At 46.6% G+C, this 24,881-nt stretch overlaps 1 protein-coding gene and 2 pseudogenes across 2 annotated transcripts in view; 1 reads left to right on the top strand and 2 right to left on the bottom strand.

Moving 5' to 3' along the window:
* LOC120928403 (zinc finger protein 300-like) overlaps positions 1-24,881 on the bottom strand; it is a 1,021,177-nt gene that overhangs the window by 126,834 nt on the left and 869,462 nt on the right. The window lies entirely within an intron of this gene.
* LOC120928420 overlaps positions 1-24,881 on the top strand; it is a 399,135-nt pseudogene that overhangs the window by 36,186 nt on the left and 338,068 nt on the right.
* Positions 1-24,881, bottom strand: part of LOC120928419 — a 304,228-nt pseudogene that overhangs the window by 3,527 nt on the left and 275,820 nt on the right.

Below are 24,881 nucleotides of genomic sequence, written 5' to 3'. Positions count from 1 at the left end.
CAGCGTGTGAGCCAATCGGCGGGCGCAGCGCGACTCACGCATGCGCCGTAGGGAACCGGGCAGTGAAGCCGCAGCGCTTCACTTCCTGGTTCCCTCAGCGTGGATGGCGGGGGGAGCAGCAGAGTGATGAGCGATCGCTCGTGCTCTGCTGCGATCAGCGCTGGACTCCAGGACAGGTAAGTGTCCTAATATTAAAAGTCAGCAGCTGCAGTATTTGTAGCTGCTGGCTTTTAATATTTTGTTCCCATGGCACATCCGCTTTAACATAGGATACGCCTCATATAGCAGGGGTAACTATACGCCGAAAAAAGCCTAACGTAAACGACGTAAAAAAAATTGCCGGCCGGACGTACGTTTCTGAATCAGCATATCTAACTCATTTGCATATTCCTCGCATAAATCTATGGAAGCGCCACCTATCGGCCAGCGTAAATATGCAGCCTAAGATACGACGGTGTAAAACACTTAAGCCGGTCGGATCTAAGGCCCCGTACTCACGACCAAACATGTCTGCTGAAACTGGTCCAGTTTCAGCAGACATGTTTGGCCGTGTGTTGGCCCGAGCGGACCATTTTCGGGCGGATCGGACAGGTTTCCAGCGGACAACTGTTTCCCGGACTTGCTTTAAAACAGTCCGCTGGAAACCTGTCCGCCCGGACATGTACGGTCGTCTGTACAGACCTACCGTACATCTCCTGCCGCCCGCCATCCCTTGCATGCGTCGAATGACTTCGACGCATGCGTGGAAGCATTTTAAAGGCAGGCCGCCCACGTCGCCGCGTCATTGTCGCGGCGACACCACGGACACGCCCCGCGTATTGTTTACGCACGGACCTCTGTTCGATGGTGTGTACAGCCATCGAACAGAAGTCTCCGGGCAGACATGTCCGATGAAAACGGTCCGCGGACCGGTTTCATCGGACATGTATGCTCGTGAGTACTCGGCCTTAGGGAAATCTATGCATAACTGATTCTATGAGAATACTCAGAGATACAACAGCGTATCTGGAGATACGCCGTTGTATCTTCTCTCTGAATCTACCCCTATGTCTTCAAAAGTATTGGGACGCCTGCCTTTACACACACATGAACTTTAATTACATCCCAGTCTTAGGCCCAGATTCTCAAAGGACTTACTATGGCGTAGCGCCATGTACGCCGTCGTAAGTCTGAATCAGTTACTCATAAATTCGGCTAAGATACGAGTGGCGTAAGTCTCTTACACCGTCGTATCTTAGGGTGCATATTTACACTGGCCGCTAGGCGGCGCTTCCGTATATTTCCGCGTCGAATATGCTAATTAGCTAGATACGCCGATTCACGAACGTACGTGCGCCCGGTGTATCAAGATACGTCGTTTACGTAAGACATACGCCGGCGTAAAGTTACCCCTCATAAAACAGGGGTAAGTCATGTTAGGTATGGACGTCGGAAACGTACGAACAGCGTCGGATTTTACCTCGTTTGCGTAAGTCATCCGTGAATGGGGCTGGACGTAAGTTACGTTCACGTCGTCTAGGCATTGAGCGGGCGTAATTCAATTAGAAAATTTGACGTGATACTGAGCATGCGCGCGCATGCGCCGTTCGAAAAAAAGCATAATTTACGTGGGGTCATGCTTAGTTTATATAAAACACGCCCCCTGTTCCTCATTTGATTTAGGCGCGTTTACGCCGGCACATTTACTCTACACCGCCGTAACTTTAGATGCAAGTGCTTTGTTAATACAGCACTTTCCTCTCTAAGTTGTGGCGGCGTAGCGTAACTACGATACGCTATGCCCGCCTACATTTACACCGCTGACTTTGAATCTGGCCCTTAGTCTGTAGGGTTTAATATTGAGTTGGCCCGCCCTTTGCAGCTATAACAGCTTCACCTCTTCTGGGAAGGCTGTCCATAAGGTTTAGGAGGGTGTCTATGAGAATGTTTGACCATTCTTCCAGAAGAGCATTTGTGAGGTCAGGCACTGATGTTGGATGAGAAGGCCTGGCTCGCAGTCTCCACTCCAATTCATCCCAAAGGTGTTCTATTGGGTAGAGGCAGGACTCATGAGGCAGCATTGATGGGCACTGATGAGGCAGCACTGGTGAGCGCCACTGAAGGACACCAATGTTCCATCGGTTTGAGGTCAGGACTCTGTGCAGGCCAGTCAAGTTCTTCCACCCCAAACTCATGATCCATGTATTTATGGACCTGCTTTGTGCACTGGTCCAAATAATTTGGTGGACGGGGGTCTATGGTGTGGGGGTTGTTTTTCAGGGGGTTGAGCTTGGCCCCTTATTTCCAGTGAAGCGAACTCTTAGGCCGCGTAAACACGGTCGATTCAAACTGATGAGAATGGTCCGACGGACCGTTTTCATCGGTTCAGCGCTGAAGTGGCCTGATGGTCTGATATGTGTACACGACATTGTTCCAAAAACCGATCGGGTCAGAACGCGGTGATGTAAAACACACGACATGCTGAAAAAAACTAAGTTCAATGCTTCCAAGCATGCGTTGACTTGATTCTGAGCATGCGCGGGTTTTGAACCGATGCTTTTGTGTACTAACCATCGGTTTGGACCTATCGGGCAGCGGTCCATCGGTTCGATTTTAAAGCAAGTTCTAAAATTTTTGACCGAAGGACAACACACCGATGGGCCGTACACATGGTCGGTTTGGACCGATGAAACTGGAATTCTGGCCGTTTTCATCGGTTTGGACCGACCGTGTGTACGCGGCCTTAAGGTGTCAACATACCAAGACATTTTGGACAATTTCATGCTCCCAACTTAATGAAAACAGTTTGGGGACGGCCCCTTCCTGTGCCAGCATGACTGCGTACCAGTTCACAAAGCAAGGTCCATAAAAACATGGATGAGTGAGTTTGGGGTGGAGGAACTTGACTGGCCTGCACAGAGTCCTGACATAAACCTGATAGAACACCTTTGGGATGAATTATATCAGCCTCCTTGTCTAACATCAGTGCCTGACCTCACAAATGCACTTCTGGAAGAATGGTCAAACATTCCTATAGACACCCTCCTAAACCTTGTGGACAGCTTTCCCAGAAGAGTTGAAGCTAGTTACAAAGGGCGGGGCCAACTCAATATGTAAACCCTACGGATTAAGACTGGGATGCCATTAAAGTTCATGGGCCAGATCCACGAAAGAATTACGCTGGCGTATCTCTTGTAATTTCAAATTTTGCGCTTCGTATCTTTGTTTTGTATCTACAAAACAAAGATACAACGGCATCTCGGATGGATCCGACAGGCGTACGTCTTAGTACGCCGTCGGATCTTAGATGCAATTTTTCGGCGGCCGCTAGGTGGCGTTTCAGTCGATTTCCGCATCGAGTATGCAAATTAGCTAGTTACGGCGATCCACGAATGTACGTCCGGCGCATTTTTTTACGTCGTTTGCGTTCGCCTTTTTCCGGCATATAGTTAAAGCTGCTATATGGAGGCGTACTCAATGTTAAATATGGCCGTCGTTCCCACCTCGAATTTTGAATTTTTTACGTTGTTTGTGTAAGTCGTTCGCGAATAGGGATTTGCGTAGAATGACGTCACCGTCTTAATTGGCTTGTTCCGGTTTCATTTCGAGCATGCGCACTGGGATACCCCCAGGGACGGCACATGCGCAGTTAAAAAAACGTTGTTTACGTCGGGTCACGACGTATTTACATAAAACACGCCCCCATCACAGAGATTTGAATGCCGCGCCATTACGCCTCCAAAGATACACTACGCCGCCGTAACTTACGGCGCGCATTCTTTGTGGATTTGAAAAAAAAAAAAGTTACGGCGGCGTAGTGTATCTTAGATACGCTGTGCCCGGCGGAGAGAAGCGTCGAGGTACGTGGATCTCACCCCATGTGCGTGTAAAGGTAGGTGTCCCAATACTTTTGACAATATAGTGTATCTTATCTATATAGAAAGATTATGTACAACGTTATATATAAACATACTAAACTAGAAAGATTTTTCTTTACTCAAATATGTGTATTTTCAATGATCAGCAAAGACAATGGAGTCATACATTGTAATGTATAAGGCCCCGTACACACGAGAGGATATCCGCTGGAAACGGTCCGCCGGACCGTTTCCAGCGGATAAATCCTCTGGCGGATTTGGATCTGATGGCTGTACACACCATTAGATCGAAATCCGCGCGGAATACATCCACGGTGACGCTGGAAGGTAAATACTTCCACGCATGCGTCGAATCATTACGACACATGCGAGGGAGGGGAGCGGACGGACTGATCCGGTGAGTCTGTACAGATGACCGGATCAGTCCGCTGGACTGGATTCCAGCGGATAGATTGTGTAGCATGCTACGAAATTTTTATCCGCTGGGAATCCGTCGGATGGATTTTTATCCGCCAGGAAATGTCCCGCGGATCAATCCCAGCGGATAGATCCGGTCATCTGTACGCGGCCTAAGACTTTGTGGCATTATTACAGATCATACAGAACAATAACTTGCTTTGTCTATCGTTTTACTTTTTATAAACAAATGAACAGAGAAGAAAAGAAACATCCTAAAACAATTCAACTGAACACGGCAAGTATCTCTCTCCAGTACATCCATAGATAGCGGACACTGTTTAACCACTTACCGACCACGCAATAGCCAAATGACAGCTACAGCGCAGCCGGCTAGTTCTGGGAGGCCATCATATGAAGGCCCCCTGTGATTGCTCCTGCTATTGGGGGTGGGCCACATGCTCTGTCATCACAGTGTCCTCCGGCGGCTCTTTACCATGTGATCAGCTGTGTCCAATCACAGCTGATCACAAATGTAAACAGAAGCCACTTATAGCAGGGCTCGACAAATCCCGGGCGCCAGGTCCTGGCGACTTGGCTTGGAAGGGGGGCAAAAATGTTTTTTTTTTTTTTTTGTGAGCTGGCACCATCTGGTGGTGGCAGTTGGTATTACAAGTTAAACAGCAATTCTAATGTAATTTTTCACTATTTTCACTGCCATCTTCTTCCCTCTAATTAGAACCCCCAAACATTATATATATATTTTATCCTAACACCCTAGAGAATAAAATGGCGATCATTGCAATACTTTCTGTCACGCCGTATTTGCGCAGCGGTCTTGCAAGCGCACTTTTTTTGGGAAAAAATTACACTTTTTTTTAATTAAAAAATAAGACAACAGTAAAGTTATCCCCATTTTTTGTAATATTATGAAACATAATGTTACGCCGAGTAAATTCATACCCAACATGTCACGCTTCAAAATTACGTCCGCTCGTGGAATGCCGACAAACTTTTACCCTTTAAAATCTCCATAGGCGACGTTTAAAAAAATCTACAGGTTGAATGTTTTGAGTTACAGAGGAGGTCTAGTGCTAGAATTATCGCTCTCACTCTACCAATCGCGGCAATACCTCACATGTGTGGTTTGAACACTGTTTACATATGCGGGCGCTGCTCACGTATGTGTTCGCTTCTGCGCGAATGCTCGTCGGGACGGGGTGCGTTTTCTGGCTCCTAACTTTTTTAGCTGGCTCCTAGATTCCAAGCAAATTTGTCACACCCTGACTTATAGGTTTCCTCATACTGGCAGCATGAGCAGATGAGAAGAGAGGCAAACGGCTAAATGGCTTGTGTAAAAGGGACATGTACACTGATAATCAGTGCTGCAAATCAGAGTCTATCAGTGCTGCCAATCAGTGCTCATCAGAGTCTCCTATCAGTGCTGCCTATCAGTGCTCATCAGAGTCTCCTATCAGTGCTCATCAGAGTCTCCTATCAGTGCTGCCTATCAGTGCTCATCAGAGTCTCCTATCAGTGCTGCCTATCAGTGCTCATCAGAGTCTCCTATCAGTGCTCATCAGAGTCTCCTATCAGTGCTGCCTATCAGTGCTCATCAGAGTCTCCTATCAGTGCTGCCTATCAGTGCTCATCAGAGTCTCCTATCAGTGCTGCCTATCAGTGCTCATCAGAGTCTCCTATCAGTGCTGCCAATCAGTGCTCATCAGAGTCTCCTATCAGTGCTGCCAATCAGTGCTCATCAGAGTCTCCTATCAGAGTCTCCTATCAGTGCCCATCAGTGAAGGATAAAAAAAAGACCTAATTGCACAATGTTATAACATGTATATTTGGTCTATCCCCCCCCCCCAAAAAAAAAAGGGGAGTCGCAGTAGCCATCAAACACTCCATCCAGTTCAGACATTTGGACACACACTTGGGACGAATCAGGCAGATTTATAATTCTCATCTGTGAAATTAACAATACCGGATACACATCGATCAACCTCTACCGTCCAAACACAAAACAATTGTCCTTCCTGAATAAAAGTCTCTTCCATACGACAAGATCATGTGTGGAGGCTTTAATCCAATTCCAGATAAAGACATTGGACCTTTCCAGTTCCACAGAAAACCAACAACGCAGAGCAGCGTTCGCCCAGTTTATCTCATCCTCGGGGATGTTCCATGTGTGGAGAGGTCACCATTCAGCAGGAAGAGACTTTACGTTTTTTCCCAATGTACATCATACGGACTCACATATAGATCTATTTCTGGTAGATAAGTTTGTGCTGCAAAAGATTGTCAAATCTGAGATACGTGTTATTACGTGGTCTGACCACGCCCCAATTTCCCCATGTGGGGGAACACCACTCCGAAACCCGGGCAAACCGATGGCGCAATGACATCTCAACCCGAAAACACAAAACTGATTCTCAGAGCTCTTAAAGGGGTCGTAAAGGTTCACGTTTTTCACCGTAATGCATCCTATGCAATAAGGTGAAAAAACATCTTACAATTACTGGCCCCCCAGCCCCCCGTTTTACTTACCTGAGCCCTGGAAAGCCCCGCATTGCAAACACACTATTCCTTTGCTCGGTCTTCTCGGCTCTTCATTGGATAGATTGATAGCAGCGCAGCCATTGGCTCATGCTGCTGTCAATCAACTGCAATGACACAAGGGCCGGGGGCGGGGCCAAGTCCTGCAGTCGGCAGTGGACACCGAATACAGGACTTGGGAGCGAGGTAACCCCCTTGGGAGAGCGCTTCCTAGAGGGGGTTATCAGAGGCGGGGAGGAGCCGAAACAGCCGCCAAGGGACCCCAGAAGACGAGGATCGGGGCCACTCTGTGCAAAACGAGCTGCACAGTGGAGGTAAGTATGACATGTTTGTTTTTGTTTTTTTATTAAGCTTTAGTATCACTTTAAAGAGTTCTTTGAGCTCCACGCCCCCTCGGTCGATGATCCCTTCACACTGTGAAACACTCACAAGGTTTAAATTAGCGGTTTGCTTATTAGACTAAGTGCAAAATTAAAAAAGAAAAACGGACAAAGCGGCTCAACGACTTGTTGTCTAAAATACAATCCCTAGAAAGTCTCAACAAACAAAGTACCACACAAAATACCAGAGAACGACTGTTCCTCACCAGACAGGACTTGCGCACCCACTAAAGCCCTGTACACACGATTGGTTCGTCTGATAAAAACGGACCAATGGACCATTTTCATCGGACGAACCGATCGTGTGTGGGCCTGTTTTATTATTTTCTTATGGTTAAAAAACGATAGAAAAAAAAAACGATTGTCTGTGGAGAAGTCCATCGGTCAAAAATCCACGCATGCTCAGAATCAAGTGGACGCATGCTCGGAAGCATTGAACTTCATTTTTCTCAGCACGTTGTTGTGTTTTACATCACCGCATTGGACACGATCGGATTTTAAACCGATGGTGTGTAGGCAAGACTGATGAAAGTCAGTTTCATTATATAATCGCCAAAAATATCCATCGGAGTAGATTCCATCGGATATGCGATTGTGTGTACAGGGCAGAAATCTCCCAGCATGATAGCCGTCTTCGCTCACTAAAAGCCCAGACATACCGCTGTGGGAACAACGTGGGGAAGCTACTGGCCAACCAATTGAAAGAAAAGGTTATCAAACAAAAAATCTCACACATAAAAAAATCCCAAAACAGGAAGCATAGTTCCAAACTCAAAGGAAATAGCAAACGCCTTCAGCAAGTAACGACCCTGACACACATCAGCCAACAGACGGCATTATATCCGACTTTCTCATCAGTAAACCTCCCCACACTGACTGACGGATCTCGGATACCCCGTATGGGAAACTCCGCAAGACCCGTGTCTCCAAACGCAGCCTGCAGACTCACCATAACCAGACCTTAACCCCTCAATCACCAGACAAGCCACACAGGTGTTGAGGGTTAAACATGCAGAGGATCAACTCTTTATTAACCACCTCCATACCGCGCCTGTTCTGGCACTTCTCTCCTACATGTACAAATCATCATTCTTTGCTAGAAAATTACTCAGAACCTCCAAACATTATATATTGTTTTAGAAGACACCCTAGGGAATAAAATGGCGGTCATTGCAACTTTTTTTCTCGCACGGTATTTGCGCAATCATTTTTCAAACACCTTTTTTGGGGGAAAAAATGGTTTCATGAATTAAAAAATAACAAAACAGTAAAGTTAGCCCGATTTTTTTGTAAAATATGAAAGATGATGTTATGCTGAGTAAATAGATACCTAACATGTCACGCTTCAAAATTGCGCACACTCATGGAATGGCGCCAAACTTTGGTACTTAAAGATCTCCATAGGCAACGCTGTAATTTTTTTTACAGGTTACCAGTTTTAAGTTACAATTGTTTACATATGTCGGCGGGACTTACGTTTGCGTCCACTTCTGAGCGTGAGCTACTGGGGACAGGGGCGTTTTAATTTTTTTTATTATTATTATTTATTTATTTTTTACTTAGGGCTCTTTCACACGGAGCGGACCGTTTCTGGGTCCGCGCCGTGTGTCCGCCAAAGCTCAGCGGGGATCCCCGCTGAGCTGTCGGCGGATAGGGCGGTCCCCGCACACAGTGCAGGGACCGCCCTGTCTCTGCTCCGCTGAGCCCTATGGGGGATCGGATGCAGACGGACCATCTGTCCGTCTGCATCCGATCCGTTCCGCCAAACGGAAGAAAAATAGGGTTTCTTCCGTTCGGAAAAGCGGATCACGACGGACGCGGACGCTTGCGGATGCTCCATCCACTAACGGACGCGATCCCATAGGGATGTATTACAAGTTCGTGAACGGACTTGTAATACACGGACAGGCGGAGCGGACGTGTGAAAGAGCCCTTAATTTTTTTTTTACACTTTAAAAAAAAACAAATTGATCACTTTTATTCCTATTACAAGGAATGTAAACATCCCTTGTAATAGGAATGGTGTGTGACAGGTCCTCTTTATGGAGAGAGGCGGGGTCAATAAGACTCTCACACCTCTCCTTCAGACTGGAAAGCATGAGATCGAGAAAATAAATCACCGATCTCATGCTTACTAGACGAAATTGCAGTTATGTTTACTTCCGGGAACCCGGGCGTGACATCATAACATCGCGCCCCGGCCTCAGACGGTCATAGAGATGATTGGCGATCATCTGGTCACCGGAAATCTCTATGCTTTTCATCCGGCGCTGGACGATTCTTTCTCATCCGGTGCCTATAAGAATGATCAAGCAGCGCTGCTGCCATAATCGTTCTTATCGTGCACAGAATCGCTGGCATGAAAGAATGATATCTGATTGATAGCGGCACCGATCACTTAGATTTCTCCCCACAAAGTCAAGGACGTCATATGACGCCCACCCAGGATGGGAGATCCCCTCTGTGGACGACATGTGACTATGGCTGGGTAATGAAGTGGTTAAGTACCAAACATACACTTTTATACACATATTGGAGATCAGCATCTCCGTCCAGCATCCTTCCCTGGGGAGCTACTGACCCCCCTACAGAGCAGAACATATAGAGAGACCAGCTGTACCCACCAATCACTGCACCCGCCAATCACTGTGCCCGCCAATTACTGTGCCCGCCAATCACTGCGCCCGCCAATCACTGTGCCCGCCAATCACTGTGCCCGCCAATCACTGAACCCGCCAATCACTGCACCCACCAATCACTGAACCCGCCAATCACTGAACCCGCCAATCACTGCACCCGCCAATCACTGCACCCGCCAATCACTGTACCCACCAATCACTGCACCCGCCAATCACTGAATCCGCCAATCACTGCGCCCGCCAATCACTGCGCCCGCCAATCACTTAAACCACCAAATCACTACGCCCGCCAATCACTGCGCCCGCCAATCGCTGCACCCGCCAATCAATGCGCCCGCCAATCACTGCGCCCGCCAATCACTGCGCCCGCCAATCACTGCACCCGCCAATCACTGAACCCGCCAATCACTGAACCCGCCAATCACTGAACCTGGGGGATAACAAATCCTCAAGAGAGGAGGGGGAGAAGAGCGGAAGGCGGAACGGCACTCCCTTTGAGTCACCAAACAGACACAACATCTGAAGGGAGAAGGTTTGCTCACTCTTCTATCAGAACTCCATCTCAACTGTCTGCTGCACCGACCTCTTCTCCCCTGCAGAGTCCTCACCATCTCCAGCCTCTTCTTCCCTGCAGAGTGCTCACCATGTGAACCCCACAATGCCACGGGCCGCCACTAGTGCAAGCATCTTTTTTTTTTGCAGAAAACACAGGCGCGGCAGCCCATTGAAATGAAGGGGCCACTCTGACCATACAAGTGTGAACCAGGACTAAAGGAGATGTATGGCCAAAGCTTGTTTGTCTGTACTTCTCCTATGGATCACAGGGGTGCGGTTTGTTCGGCACTCCTGTGACCCGGATTCAGCCGACACCGGGCTGAAGTCTGTTGTCGGCTGATGTCACAGAGCTGGTTTGCGTTTGAAAGACCGCTGTGCAAATACCACGTGACATAAAACAATTGCCATTTTATTCTTTAGGATCTCTGCTAAGATTATATATATAATGTTTGGGGGTTCTAAGTAATTTTCTAGCAAAAAATACAGATTGTTACTTGTAAACACCAAATGTCAGAAATAGGCTGAGACATGAAAGGGTTAATCATAATAAAATATTGACATGAATTGTACATTATATGATGATTATATATCGGGGGGTTTCACCATTATTGGCACATTGCAGCTCTGCGATTTCTCAGACATGTTTGCAGAGGGGGTGGCACCATCACTACTCTATTACAATACATTGGGATGATCTGCACTGGATATTATTTATAGGTGTCACCATTACACATAGAAGTCCATTTGTAGGATTGTATAAAGGAAGTGTGGGGGTTGTGTATACAGAGGACGGGACATACTGATCACCACTGTACTACATGAAGAAACCTCCACTCGCTGACCACGCCCACTTGCTGACCACACCCACTTTTCCCCACACATGCACAGGTAGCGCACCCCATCCCCCCTCCAAGTTTTTTCTCTATCTTATCTTCTTAACATTTGGTAGTCATATCCCAAAAATTCTAAGAAGTATCTTGATACACATGATAGGACAGGGGGGCAGTAGGGGGACTCATGGGAGGACAGGGGACAGAGGTGTGGACATTTTGGCAGCAGGGGAACAGATGGGAGAGGGGGCATTGAGGGGAAAGAGGGGAGGGCAGGGGGCACAGAGGTGTGGGCAAGGGGCAGTGGAGGAACAGAGGTGTGGATGGGTTGCAGTGGGGTGAATTGAGAGATGAATACCTGGCGGATGGTGTCCTGGTCTGGAGGTTGATGTGGAGCTCCTCTGATGAGTCTTCTATGGTTGGGTCCTCTCGGATGGTCCCTCTTGGCTCCTCTGATGAGTCTTCTATGGTTGGGTCCTCTCGGATGGTCCCTCTTGGCTCCTCTGATGAGTCTTCTATGGTTGGGGTCCTCTCGGATGGTCCCTCTTGGCTCCTCTGTTGAGTCTTCTATGGTCGGGGTCCTCTCAGATCCACAATCAGGGGAAAGTTCTCCTCCATGTCCCCGATGGAAGATGGAGGCTTCTTGTCCTGGCTGAGAGGTGTGAGGGACGTTCTGTGTCTGCACTACGGATCTGGGAAGACTCCAATCACATTGTGAGCCAGCTTCCTCACAGGGGGCCCCTCCCCCACAGACTTCCTGGGGCCATGCTGACTACAAACACAGTGTGGGGGAGGGGGGAATAACAAAGAGGACCCCTCCCCCATTCTCTGGGATGACACAATAGAATCTCATTCCAGGTTGGTCATGTGAAGAAGGTTTGTTGGACGTTCTTCTGGTTAGTGGAGGGAAATGAAGGTTGATTATTGAGCGCAGTGAGGAGAAGATTGGGAGGAGCAGGATGGGGAATGTTTCTCTCTCATATTGCACCCCCCGGGGGATCACCTCATACACTTCATCTTCTACATGTGCTGGACGCCATGACACTCATTTCTTGGGGGAAACTTTCTCCCGGAGATCTTGGAGGAGATGAAAGGAATGTTGTACGAGGCATGTGTGAGACGAGGCACATGACATCACACGCCCCGCCTTCTGCATGCGCGGTGTAACACACATTTTCATACTGGCGGTGTGGGGGAGGGGAGGTACAATAAGGGCTTCAGCAGGGATTGGATGGAATTGGATCCATGTATTGGCTTGCTGGTTGTACACGGGTCAGTCTATTGATCGATTTGTGTACAACCAGTCTGTCAGGTTTTTCCTGAATCATCAATACCACCGGCTATAGGCGGCAACACCGATCATTGTATTCTGATGGTGGGGGAGGGTCTCCTCTGTCAGAGCATAATAGCACAGCGGGAGGGATTCTCAGCAACATATGAAAACACAAAGTAGCCAAAACCCGGGACTACATAGAAACATCATCCACACTTCTATTAACCCCTCCCATACCGGACCCCCCCTCCCATACCAGACACCCCTCCTCCTCCCATACCGGACAACCCTCCCCCTCCCATACCGGACACACCTCCCATACCTGACACCCCTCTCATACCGGACCCCCCCTCCCATACCGGACACCCCCCTCCCATACCGGACACCCCTCCCATACTGGACACCCCCTCCCATACCGGACACCCCTCCTCCTCCCATACCGGACACCCCTCCCCCTCCCATACCGGACACCCCTCCCCCTCCCATACCGTACACCCCTCCCATACCGGACACCCCTCCCCCTCCCATACCGCACACCCCTCCCATACCGCACACCCCTCCCCCTCCCATACCGGACACCCCTCCCCCTCCCATACCGGACACCCCTCCCCCTCCCATACCGGACACCCCTCCCCCTCCCATACCGCACACCCCTCCCCCTTCCATACTGGACACCCCTCCCCCTCCCATACCGGACACCCCTCCCCCTTCCTGCCCAGGACAATTTTCAGATTTCAGCGCTCTCATGCCGCGTACACACAGTCATTTTTCGGCATGTAAAAAACAAAGTTTTTTCGGGCTCTAGAAAAAACAAAGTTTTTTCCAACTTCATCATTAAAACGGCCTTGCCCACACACGATCGTAAAAAAAAAATGCTCTAGCAAAGCGCGGTGACGTACAACACGTACGACGCACTATATAGGGGAAGTTCCATGCGGATGGCGCCACCCTTTGGGCTGCTTTAGCTGATTTTGTGTTAGTAAAAGACGATTTGCGCTTTTCTGTCTGTTACAGCGTGATGAAAGTGCGATCTCCATTACGAACGCTAGTTTTACCAGAGCGAGCGCTCCCGTCTCATAACTTGCTTCTGAGCATGCGCGGATTTTTCACGTCGTTAAAGCCCACACACGATCATTTTTTTACAACCGAAAAACGACATTGTTTAAAACGTCGTAAAAAAAAGGAGCATGTTCAAATTTATTTTTTGTCGTTTTTCAGAACCCGAAAAATGCCGTGAAGCCCCCACACCATCGTTTTAAATTACATTTTTTAAAAACGTTGTTTTTTGCATGCGATTGTGTGTACGTGGCATCACACTTTGAATGACAATTACTCCGTCATGTAACACTGCACACATAGGACATTTGTATCATTTTCTTCTCACAAATAAAGATTTCTTCTGGTGATATTTAATCATCTCGGGGGGTTTATTTTTTGCAAAATAAGTGAGAAAATTCCAAACTTTTTTTCTTAGTTTCTGTTATATAATTTTACAAATTAGTAATTTTTCTTCTGCACTGATGAGAAGACACAGATGGGCACTGATAATGGGCGGCACTGATGGGCACTGATAAGGGGCGGCTCTGATATTCAGGTCACTGATGGGCACTGATAAGGGGCGGCACTGATGGGCACTGATGAGGGGCGGCTCTGATATTCAGGGCACTGATGGGCACTGATGAGGGGCGGCTCTGATATTCAGGGCACTGATGGGCACTGATGAGGGGTGGCTCTGATATTCAGGGCACTGATGAGAAGACACTGATGGGCACTGATAAGGGGCGGCTCTGATATTCAGGGCTCTGATGGGCACTGATGAGGGGCGGCTCTGATATTCAGGGCACTGATGGGCACTGATGAGGGGCGGCTCTGATATTCAGGGCACTGATGATCGGTGTAAACAATGTACTCCCTGTGCCCTATCAGACCCACCAGTTATCTCCTCTCCTTTCCTCACACAGACAGTGCATTAGGAATAGAAATGCCGATAACTGGCAAGTCTGTTTACATGTGACCTGCTATGATTGGACACAGCTGATCACATGGCAAAGGGCCCTTGTTGTTGACCCTTTACCCCAATCTGTGATCACAGAGCACACCCAATGCGTGCCCCATGGAGTTTGCGGGTGGCGCTCGTGTATTCACCACTTACCAACCACAATACATCTCTAGACATTGGAGGTTGGAAGTGGTTTATCGGGATTACAGATGAAGATATCGGCCATGACCCCGGCGCCGTTCTTTTCTGCAGGCGGTCGGCTTTCTCATGAAATCTGTCTGAGACGCTCACAAGCCGCTGGACTAGTTTCTGAGGCGGTGCCCTTACTGTTTCCGTCGGTTCACTTGAGAAACGATCCGATGTGGCCAGCTGCTAGCATTGGCCATCAAAGCGTTAGAACTCTACTCCAGTGATGGTGAACTCATGGCATGCAGAACCCTCTCTGTGGGCACACCAGAGCTGCCACCACTGCCCGCCCTGTGACAAGGGGAGAAGCGAGCGTGGGCTGTCAGTCAGTGTATTTCCCCCTCTCACCCCCTTTCTCCCATCAAGCAGTACAGGGCAGGGATCGCTGCCCACTCTGATTCCTCCTGCCTCCCAATTGGCTGCAGCCATGGACCAATGAGGAGCCAGGACAAGTGCACCATGGGACATGTAGTCCCAGAAGACTATAGGCAAGATTCTCGTAGTTTGGCGTATCTTTGTGCGGGCGTAATGTATCCTATTTACGTTACGCCTCCGCAACTTAGACGGGCAAGTGCTGTATTCTCAAAGCACTTGCTCCGTAAGTTGCGGCGGCGTAGCGCAAATAGGCCGGCGTAAGCACACCAAATTCAAATGTGGATCAGGGGGGCGTGTTTTATGTAAATAACTTGTGACCCGACGTGATTGACGTTTTTCCCGAACGGCGCATGTGCCATCGATGGAATATCCCAGTGTGCATTGCTCCAAAGTACGCCGCAAGGACGTCATTGGTTTTGACGTGAACGTAAATGACGCCCAGCTCAATGCGCAAACGACTTACGCAAACGACATAAAATTTTCAAAATTCAACGCGGGAACGACGTCCATACTTGTTTTCAATCTGAATTTTATTACATTTTGGTAGTTCCAAGGTATACATATATTACTATTATGGTCATAGCATCCAAACATATAAATATGTGATACAAATTATCTTAGTATAAACGTCTAACAAACATACATACATAAAAAAAAAAAAGAGAAGAAGGGGAAAAAAAAAAAAAAAAAGTAATAACAAAAAGCATAATAGAGTCCTCTAGTAATAATCCCCCCTCCATACTTAACATTGGTACGCCGCATGTATGCCTCATATAGCAGGGGTAACTTTACGCCGGGAAAAGCCTAACCTAAACGATGTATCTGTACTGCGTCGGCCGGGCGTACGTTCGTGAATTTGCATATCTAGCTGATTTACATATTTCTAGGCGTAAATCAGCGTACACGCCCCTAGCGGCCAGCGTAAATATGCAGTTAAGATCCGATGGCGTAAGAGACTTACGCCGGTCGGATCTAATAGAAATCTATGCGTAACTGATTCTAAGAATCAGGCGCATAGATACGACGGCTCGGACTCAGAGATACGACGGCGTATCTCCTTTATGAATCTGGGCCTATGGCTCTATTTTCATCAACTAAAGAAAAACTACACCCCAGCATGCCCTGCAAAAATAGGAGGAGGGGCAGAGGGATAAGAGCGAGAGGAGTGCGGAGGCGAGGACGAGAGGAGTGCGGAGACGAGAGCGAAAGGAGTGCGGAGATGAGAGTGAGAGGAGACTAAAGCCACAACAGCCCCTGGAGAAGAGATTTGAGGTCTCGTTGACACCAGATCTCTCCATAAAGAGGACCTGTCATCTCTTATTTCTATTACATGAGATCTCCATAAAGAGGACCTGTCATCTCTTATTTCTATTACATGAGATCTCTCCATAAAGAGGACCTGTCATCTCTTATTTCTATTACATGAGATCTCCATAAAGAGGACCTGTCACCTCTTATTTCTATTACATGAGATCTCCATAAAGAGGACCTGTCACCTCTTATTTCTATTACATGAGATCTCCATAAAGAGGACCTGTCATCTCTTATTTCTATTACATGAGATCTCTCCATAAAGAGGACCTGTCATCTCTTATTTCTATTACATGAGATCTCTCCATAAAGAGGACCTGTCATCTCTTATTTCTATTCTATGAGATCTCCATAAAGAGGACCTGTCATCTCTTATTTCTATTACATGAGATCTCCATAAAGAGGACCTGTCATCTCTTATTTCTATTACATGAGATCTCCATAAAGAGGACCTGTCATCTCTTATTTCTATTACATGAGATCTCCATAAAGAGGACCTGTCACCTCTTATTTCTATTACATGAGATCTCCATAAAGAGGACCTGTCACCTCTTATTTCTATTACATGAGATCTCTCCATAAAGAGGACCTGTCATCTATTATTTCTATTACATGAGATCTCTCCATAAAGAGGACCTGTCATCTCTTATTTCTATTACATGAGATCTCTCCATAAAGAGGACCTGTCATCTCTTATTTCTATTACATGAGATCTCCATAAAGAGGACCTGTCATCTCTTATTTCTATTACATGAGATCTCCATAAAGAGGACCTGTCATCTCTTATTTCTATTACATGAGATCTCCATAAAGAGGACCTGTCATCTCTTATTTCTATTACATGAGATCTCCATAAAGAGGACCTGTCACCTCTTATTTCTATTACATGAGATCTCTCCATAAAGAGGACCTGTCATCTCTTATTTCTATTACATGAGATCCCTCCATAAAGAGGACCTGTCATCTCTTATTTCTATTACATGAGATCTCTCCATAAAGAGGACCTGTCATCTCTTATTTCTATTACATGAGATCTCCATAAAGAGGACCTGTCACCTCTTATTTCTATTACATGAGATCTCCATAAAGAGGACCTGTCATCTCTTATTTCTATTCTATGAGATCTCCATAAAGAGGACCTGTCACCTCTTATTTCTATTACATGAGATCTCCATAAAGAGGACCTGTCACCTCTTATTTCTATTACATGAGATCTCCATAAAGAGGACCTGTTATCTCTTATTTCTATTACATGAGATCTCCATAAAGAGGACCTGTCATCTCTTATTTCTATTACATGAGATCTCCATAAAGAGGACCTGTCACCTCTTATTTCTATTACATGAGATCTCCATAAAGAGGACCTGTCACCTCTTATTTCTATTACATGAGATCTCTCCATAAAGAGGACCTGTCATCTATTATTTCTATTACATGAGATCTCTCCATAAAGAGGACCTGTCATCTCTTATTTCTATTACATGAGATCTCTCCATAAAGAGGACCTGTCACCTCTTATTTCTATTACATGAGATCTCCATAAAGAGGACCTGTCACCTCTTATTTCTATTACATGAGATCTCCATAAAGAGGACCTGTTATCTCTTATTTCTATTACATGAGATCTCCATAAAGAGGACCTGTCATCTCTTATTTCTATTACATGAGATCTCTATAAAGAGGACCTGTCACCTCTTATTTCTATTACATGAGATCTCCATAAAGAGGACCTGTCACCTCTTATTTCTATTACATGAGATCTCTCCATAAAGAGGACCTGTCATCTATTATTTCTATTACATGAGATCTCTCCATAAAGAGGACCTGTCATCTCTTATTTCTATTACATGAGATCTCTCCATAAAGAGGACCTGTCACCTCTTATTTCTATTACATGAGATCTCTCCATAAAGAGGACCTGTCATCTCTTATTTCTATTACATGAGATCTCTCCATAAAGAGGACCTGTCACCTCTTATTTCTATTACATGAGATCTCTCCATAAAGAGGACCTGTCACCTCTTATTTCTATTACATGAGATCTCCATAAAGAGGACCTGTCACCTCTTATTTCTATTACATGAGATCTCCATAAAGAGGACCTGTCATCTCTTATTTCTATTACATGAGATCTCTCCATAAAGAGGACCTGTCATCTCTTATTTCTATTACATGAGATCTCCATAAAGAGGACCTGTCACCTCTTATTTCTATTACATGAGATCTCCATAAAGAGGACCTGTCATCTCTTATTTCTATTACATGAGATCTCCATAAAGAGGACCTGTCACCTCTTATTTCTATTACATGAGATCTCTCCATAAAGAGGACCTGTCACCTCTTATTTCTATTACATGAGATCCCTCCATAAAGAGGACCTGTCACCTCTTATTTCTATTACATGAGATCTCTCCATAAAGAGGACCTGTCATCTCTTATTTCTATTACATGAGATCTCCATAAAGAGGACCTGTCACCTCTTATTTCTATTACATGAGATCTCCATAAAGAGGACCTGTCATCTCTTATTTCTATTACATGAGATCTCCATAAAGAGGACCTGTCATCTTTTATTTCTATTACATGAGATCTCTCCATAAAGAGGACCTGTCATCTCTTATTTCTATTACATGAGATCTCCATAAAGAGGACCTGTCATCTCTTATTTCTATTACATGAGATCTCCATAAAGAGGACCTGTCATCTCTTATTTCTATTACATGAGATCTCCATAAAGAGGACCTGTCACCTCTTATTTCTATTACATGAGATCTCTCCATAAAGAGGACCTGTCACCTCTTATTTCTATTACATGAGATCCCTCCATAAAGAGGACCTGTCATCTCTTATTTCTATTACATGAGATCTCCATAAAGAGGACCTGTCATCTCTTATTTCTATTACATGAGATCTCCATAAAGAGGACCTGTCATCTCTTATTTCTATTACATGAGATCTCCATAAAGAGGACCTGTCATCTCTTATTTCTATTACATGAGATCTCCATAAAGAGGACCTGTCATCTCTTATTTCTATTACATGAGATCTCTCCATAAAGAGGACCTGACACCTCTTATTTCTATTACATGAGATCTCCATAAAGAGGACCTGTCATCTCTTATTTCTATTACAAGGGAGGTTTATATTTCTTGTAATAGGAATATAAGTGATAAAAAATAAAGGGACGGTGTAAAAATAAAAAGTAAAATAAATAATAATAATAATACAAATAAAAAGATTTAAAGAGCCCCCATCCCTCCCTGCGCACAAATGATTAAAGTTACAGTGTTAAAAAAAATAGAATGTAAAGTAAGTGCCCCCCATCCCCCGTGCTCACATGCAAATGCGAACGCACACGTATGTCCGGCCAGCGATCGCACCACACATGTGAGGTATCACCGTGATCGTCAGAGCGAGAGCAATAATTCTAGCATCAGACCTCCTTTGTATCTCCAAAATAGTAACCTGTAAAGGTGTTTAAAGCGTCACCTATGTCGATTTATTGTAGTTTGTCGCCATTCCAGGAGTGTGCGCAATTATAAAGTGTGACATGTTGGGTTTTTATTTACTCGCTGTAACATCATCTTTCACATTATACAAAATAATTGGGGTGACTGTTGTGTTTTTTTTCCTACCAAAAATTGCATTTGCAAAACCGCTACACAAATACTGTGTGATATAAAAAAATTGTAATGATCACCATTTTATTCTCTAGGGTCTCTGCTAGAAGTAAAATGTTTGGGGGTTCTAAGTAATTTTCTAGCAAAACGTACTGATTTCAATCTGTAAACAAAATGTGCCAAAAAAGCCTGGGGGGGTCAAGTGGTTAAAAGGGGGGAGGGGTTTCCTTGGGTTGTAGTGAATGAGAAGCACATGGCCCTGAATGACTTCAAATTCGACTCCTCCTCCCCCTCTATCTTTGTTTGTAGTCAGCATGGCCCCAGGACGTCTGTGGGGGAGGGGCCCCCTGTGAGGAAGCTGGCTCACAATGTGATTGGAGTCTTCCCAGATCCGTAGTGCAGACACAGAACGTCCCTCACACCTCTCAGCCAGGACAAGAAGCCTCCATCTTCCATCGGGGACACGGAGGAGAACTTTCCCCTGATTGTGGACACTTGTGAGCCGGAGGAAGAGAAGCCGAGAGATTTCCCCCTTCATGTCCAGTCACCGTGCTGGGAAGAGTCAGAAGTCACGCGACCATAGAAGACTCATCAGAGTAGCCAAGAGGGACCATCCGAGAGGACCCCAATCATAGAAGACTCATCAGAGGAGCCAAGAGGGACCATCCAAGAGGACCCCAACCATAGAAGACTCATCAGAGGAGCTCACATCAACCTCCAGACTAGGACACCATCATCCAGGTATTCATCTCCCACTACTAACTCCCCCCATCCCCTCGCTATCTCCTCCATCCACCCCTATTTCCCCCCTGTCCACCCCTCTATCAGCCCACTGAGAACCAATGCCTCTTTTCTCTCTACTATATTCCCATTTTTCCTAAAAAATCACTAATGTCCAACATTTCCCTTCATTGAATATCCCCCCCAACCCCACTGACCACAGATAACGGGCAATTTTTTCCCTCCCATTTACCTCTCATTTCCCACTTGTCCACCCCACTTCCCTGTCACCCCAACTGCCTCCCTGTTCACCCCATTTTGTCCCCGTCACCATGTTGTGTGTTACTAGAGTCTGGTCAGCCAGCTAGATATGTGTGGAGTCTCCCTCTAGTGGTGGGCAGAGGTATTTCAGGCTGTGCCAAGTCTATCACAGCTGGTTTTACTGGCCAGTAGGGATGGGCTTGAGCATTTTCACAACCCCATGTGCCCGATCCCGCCAGGAAGCCGGCACTGCAAAGCACTAATCACAGGCAGTGAGATATTTCCCGATCCGCAGGGATCCCGACCAGGAAATGTCTCACTGTCTGTGATTAGTGCTTTGTAGTGCCAGCTTTCTGGCGGGATCCAGTGTGCGCTGTTATACAGCTGTTACCCCAGTCTGGGGTGGGAACTTGGGGTTCTCCAGACAATCTGCCAGCGTGCTGGGTGATTTCTGTGGATATACAAGAGAAGGTGATACCCCGTGTGTTGTCTGACCCCCCACATCCCTGTACCCCGATACCATAGTCTGTAACAACAGACTCCTCCCACTGACCACTATGGCTGAACATTGTTTTCATCCTGCTGACCACAGACCCAAATCATTTGTCCCCCCTGAGCAGCAGTATAAGGGGCACTATTAGCTGGATTCAGGTAGGGGCGCACATCTTTGCGGCGGCGTAGCGTATTTACACTATGCCGCTGTAAGTCAGAGAGGCAAGTACTGTATTCACAAAGTACTTGCCTCCTAAGTTACGGCGGCGTAGTGTGAATAGGCCGGCGTAAGCGCGCCTAATTCAAATGAAGATGTGGGGGGCGTGTTTTATGCATATTAACTGTGACCCGACGTGATTACGACGACTTACGCAAACAACGTAACATTTTCAAATTTCGACGCGGGAACGACGGCCATACTTAACATTGACTATTCCAGCTATTTGATGGAATAACTTTACGCCTGAAAACGCTTTACGTAAACGGCGTATCTTTACTGCAACGGGCAAGCGTACGCTCGTGAATATGCATTTTCATATTCTACGCCAAACTCAACGGAAGCGCCACCTAGCGGCCAGCCTAAATATTGCACCCTAAAATACGATGGCGCAGGCTGTCGTATCTTAGATAGGTTTAAGTGTATCTCAGTTTGAGAATACACTTAAACTTAGGTCGGCGCAGATTCCAAGTTAGGTCGGCGTATCTACTGATACGCCTGCCTAACTCTCTCTGAATCCACCTATATGACTATAATATTGTGCTGACCCCTCTACTCTATATATTGTGTTGTACATTACAATAGTGCTGACCCCTCTACTCTATATATTGTGTTGTACATTACAATAGTGCTGACCCCTCTACTCTATATATTGTGTTGTACATTACAATAGTGCTGACCCCTCTACTCTATATATTGTGTTGTACATTACAATAGTGCTGACCGCTCTACTCTATATATTGTGTTGTACATTACAATAGTGCTGACCCCTCTACTCTATATATTGTGTTGTACATTACAATAGTGCTGACCTCTCTACTCTATATATTGTGTTGTACATTACAATAGTGCTGACCCCTCTACTCTATATATTGTGTTGTACATTACAATAGTGCTGACCGCTCTACTCTATATATTGTGTTGTACATTACAATAGTGCTGACCCCTCTACTCTATATATTGTGTTGTACATTACAATAGTGCTGACCGCTGTACTTTATATATTGTGTTGTACATTACAATAGCGCTGACTGTTCACCCTTTTACTAATATATATATATACAGTATATCACAAGAAAATACTGTATAGAGAGATAATGACTGGCAGGACTGTGGGTGGGGTGTGTGGGGTCACCTAGGTTCTCATACACATGGTGAGGGGCTCCGGGGTGTATGACTGATGTGGGGAATACAAACATTCTGCGCTCTCGGAATCCTAATCATTTGTGTTCTGGGTTCTGGAGCCCAAGGTTTTGTAGAGCTTTGGGTGGGATAAACCCTCCACTCCCCAGGTCCACATTTCTCCTAGAATCCAGACCTCATTATTGGTGTCAGCTGTGCACAAGCCTTTATATAGGGGAGCTGACTGATCAGGGCTCTCTCTCTGCTGCTGGGTGAAAAGACTGACTGCTGACACAACACTATACAATGTACAAGAGCTGCCTGTTTGTTTTGTGTAACCCCATTGGGTGGGCTCCCTGGTAGTCAGGAATAGGGGTGATATTCAGGTTCAGGGTAGCAGGCAGTGGTAACCGCTCCCGCTCAGTTGGGTCTCGTGGTCGGTCGGTCATCCATCACTTACCCCATCTAAGTTCCAGGCAGGCAGTGGGCGGACGTCCCCTCCTCCTATGTGTTCAATAGGATTGCCTCTCCTTTCAACGGATGACGGGTCTCACAACCTACTTCTTGATTGGCCGGGAGGAGAATCAGTGTACGAATAGAGAATATTCATTCGCTATTCTCACTCAACTGGGTGGGCTCAAAGTGCAGTGCTCTGCACCCAAAGCCCACCCTTTTTTGTAGCCTATTGGAGCCTCAGGCTCTAATCATGTGCTTCAACTCCCCCATTGAAATCCATGCATTTGTCACCCCGAATGTAGATTAGGGGGCCGGACGCATGGATGGGGGGGGGGGTCGGCGCTCATGCGCCCCTAATGGACGGGCCACCACTGTTAGAAGGGCCGTTGTTAGAAATTGTGGGGCCCCGTACAGCCTACCTGATGCCCCCTAGAAAATATCAAAACAATTTTTTCACAAAAAATACATGAAAATCATTATTAGTGGACACAAACATTCCATCATACATAAACAAAATCCACCTTCAATCCATAATTCCCCCCAAACAATAATGTACAGTACATATTCCACCAACTCCCAGTTCAAACTCCCCCCCCCCCCAATCCCACCCCAGCTCAAATCCAACCCAATTCCCCCTCCTAGCACAAATCTTCCTCACCCCAAAAAATCCCCCGCCTAGCTCACATCCTATTTCTTCTCAATCTTTCTATCCTAGCACAAATCTTCTCCTCCAAATCCCCCTTCCCAGCTAAAATCCCCCAAACCCACCTATTAGCCCAAATTCCCCCGCCCCCTCCTGACACAAACCCCCCGCCCCCACCTCCCCTCCCAGCAAAAATCTTTCTTCAACCCCCCTCTTAGGGCAAATTCTCACAAATCCCTCCTCCTAGCACAACCCCCTCTAAATTACCCTCCCTACCCAAATTCCCCCCAGCACTAATCTCCCACCCCACTCCTAGCACAAACATCCCCTCTCTTGGCTCAAACCCCCACAAACCCTCCTAGCACATATCCCTCCATTCTTCCTTATTGAACATACAAATCCCCATTACATTTCCCAGTACAGATAGCCGCCCATCCCCCTCCCCAACTTACAGGAGGAAGTCACTACAAAGCCAGGAGGAGGTGTGCTGTGTTGTGCTCTCACCAGAAGAGCGTTCATCCATACAGCACCTGAGACAGGATCGCTCTTACTGCAGGTCGCATTGCTCTGTACACACACAGTTTGATTACCGCCCCCTATCTCCTCCAAGGAATGCTCACCTCCTGGCAGCAGGAAATGTGGATGGGGGCGGTAATCAAGCTGTGTGTGTGTACAGTGCAATGCGATCTGCAGTAAGAGCGATCCTGTCTCATGTGCTGTATGGAGGAGCTCTCTTCTGACAGAACACCTCCCACAATGTACCCCATTCATATGGGGGGCCGGGATCTGGGGGCCCCCTTGTTAAAGAGGTCTTCCATATTCCAATTAGCCCACTACTCACAAACCCCCACAACCACCTGGCCAGGGTTGTGGGGATGAAGACCTTGTCCCCATCAACATGGGGACAAGCTGCTTTGGGGGACCCCAAAGCACCCTCCCCATGTTGATAAGTGGCCTGGTATGGTTCAGGAGGAGGGGGCTGCTTGCATGGAA

Source organism: Rana temporaria, chromosome 2 (genome assembly GCF_905171775.1).
Source record: "Rana temporaria chromosome 2, aRanTem1.1, whole genome shotgun sequence".
NCBI classification, from domain to species: Eukaryota; Metazoa; Chordata; class Amphibia; order Anura; family Ranidae; genus Rana; species Rana temporaria.
The sequence above is the reverse complement of the archived record's forward strand: the minus strand, read 5'-3'. Positions and strand labels throughout refer to the sequence as shown.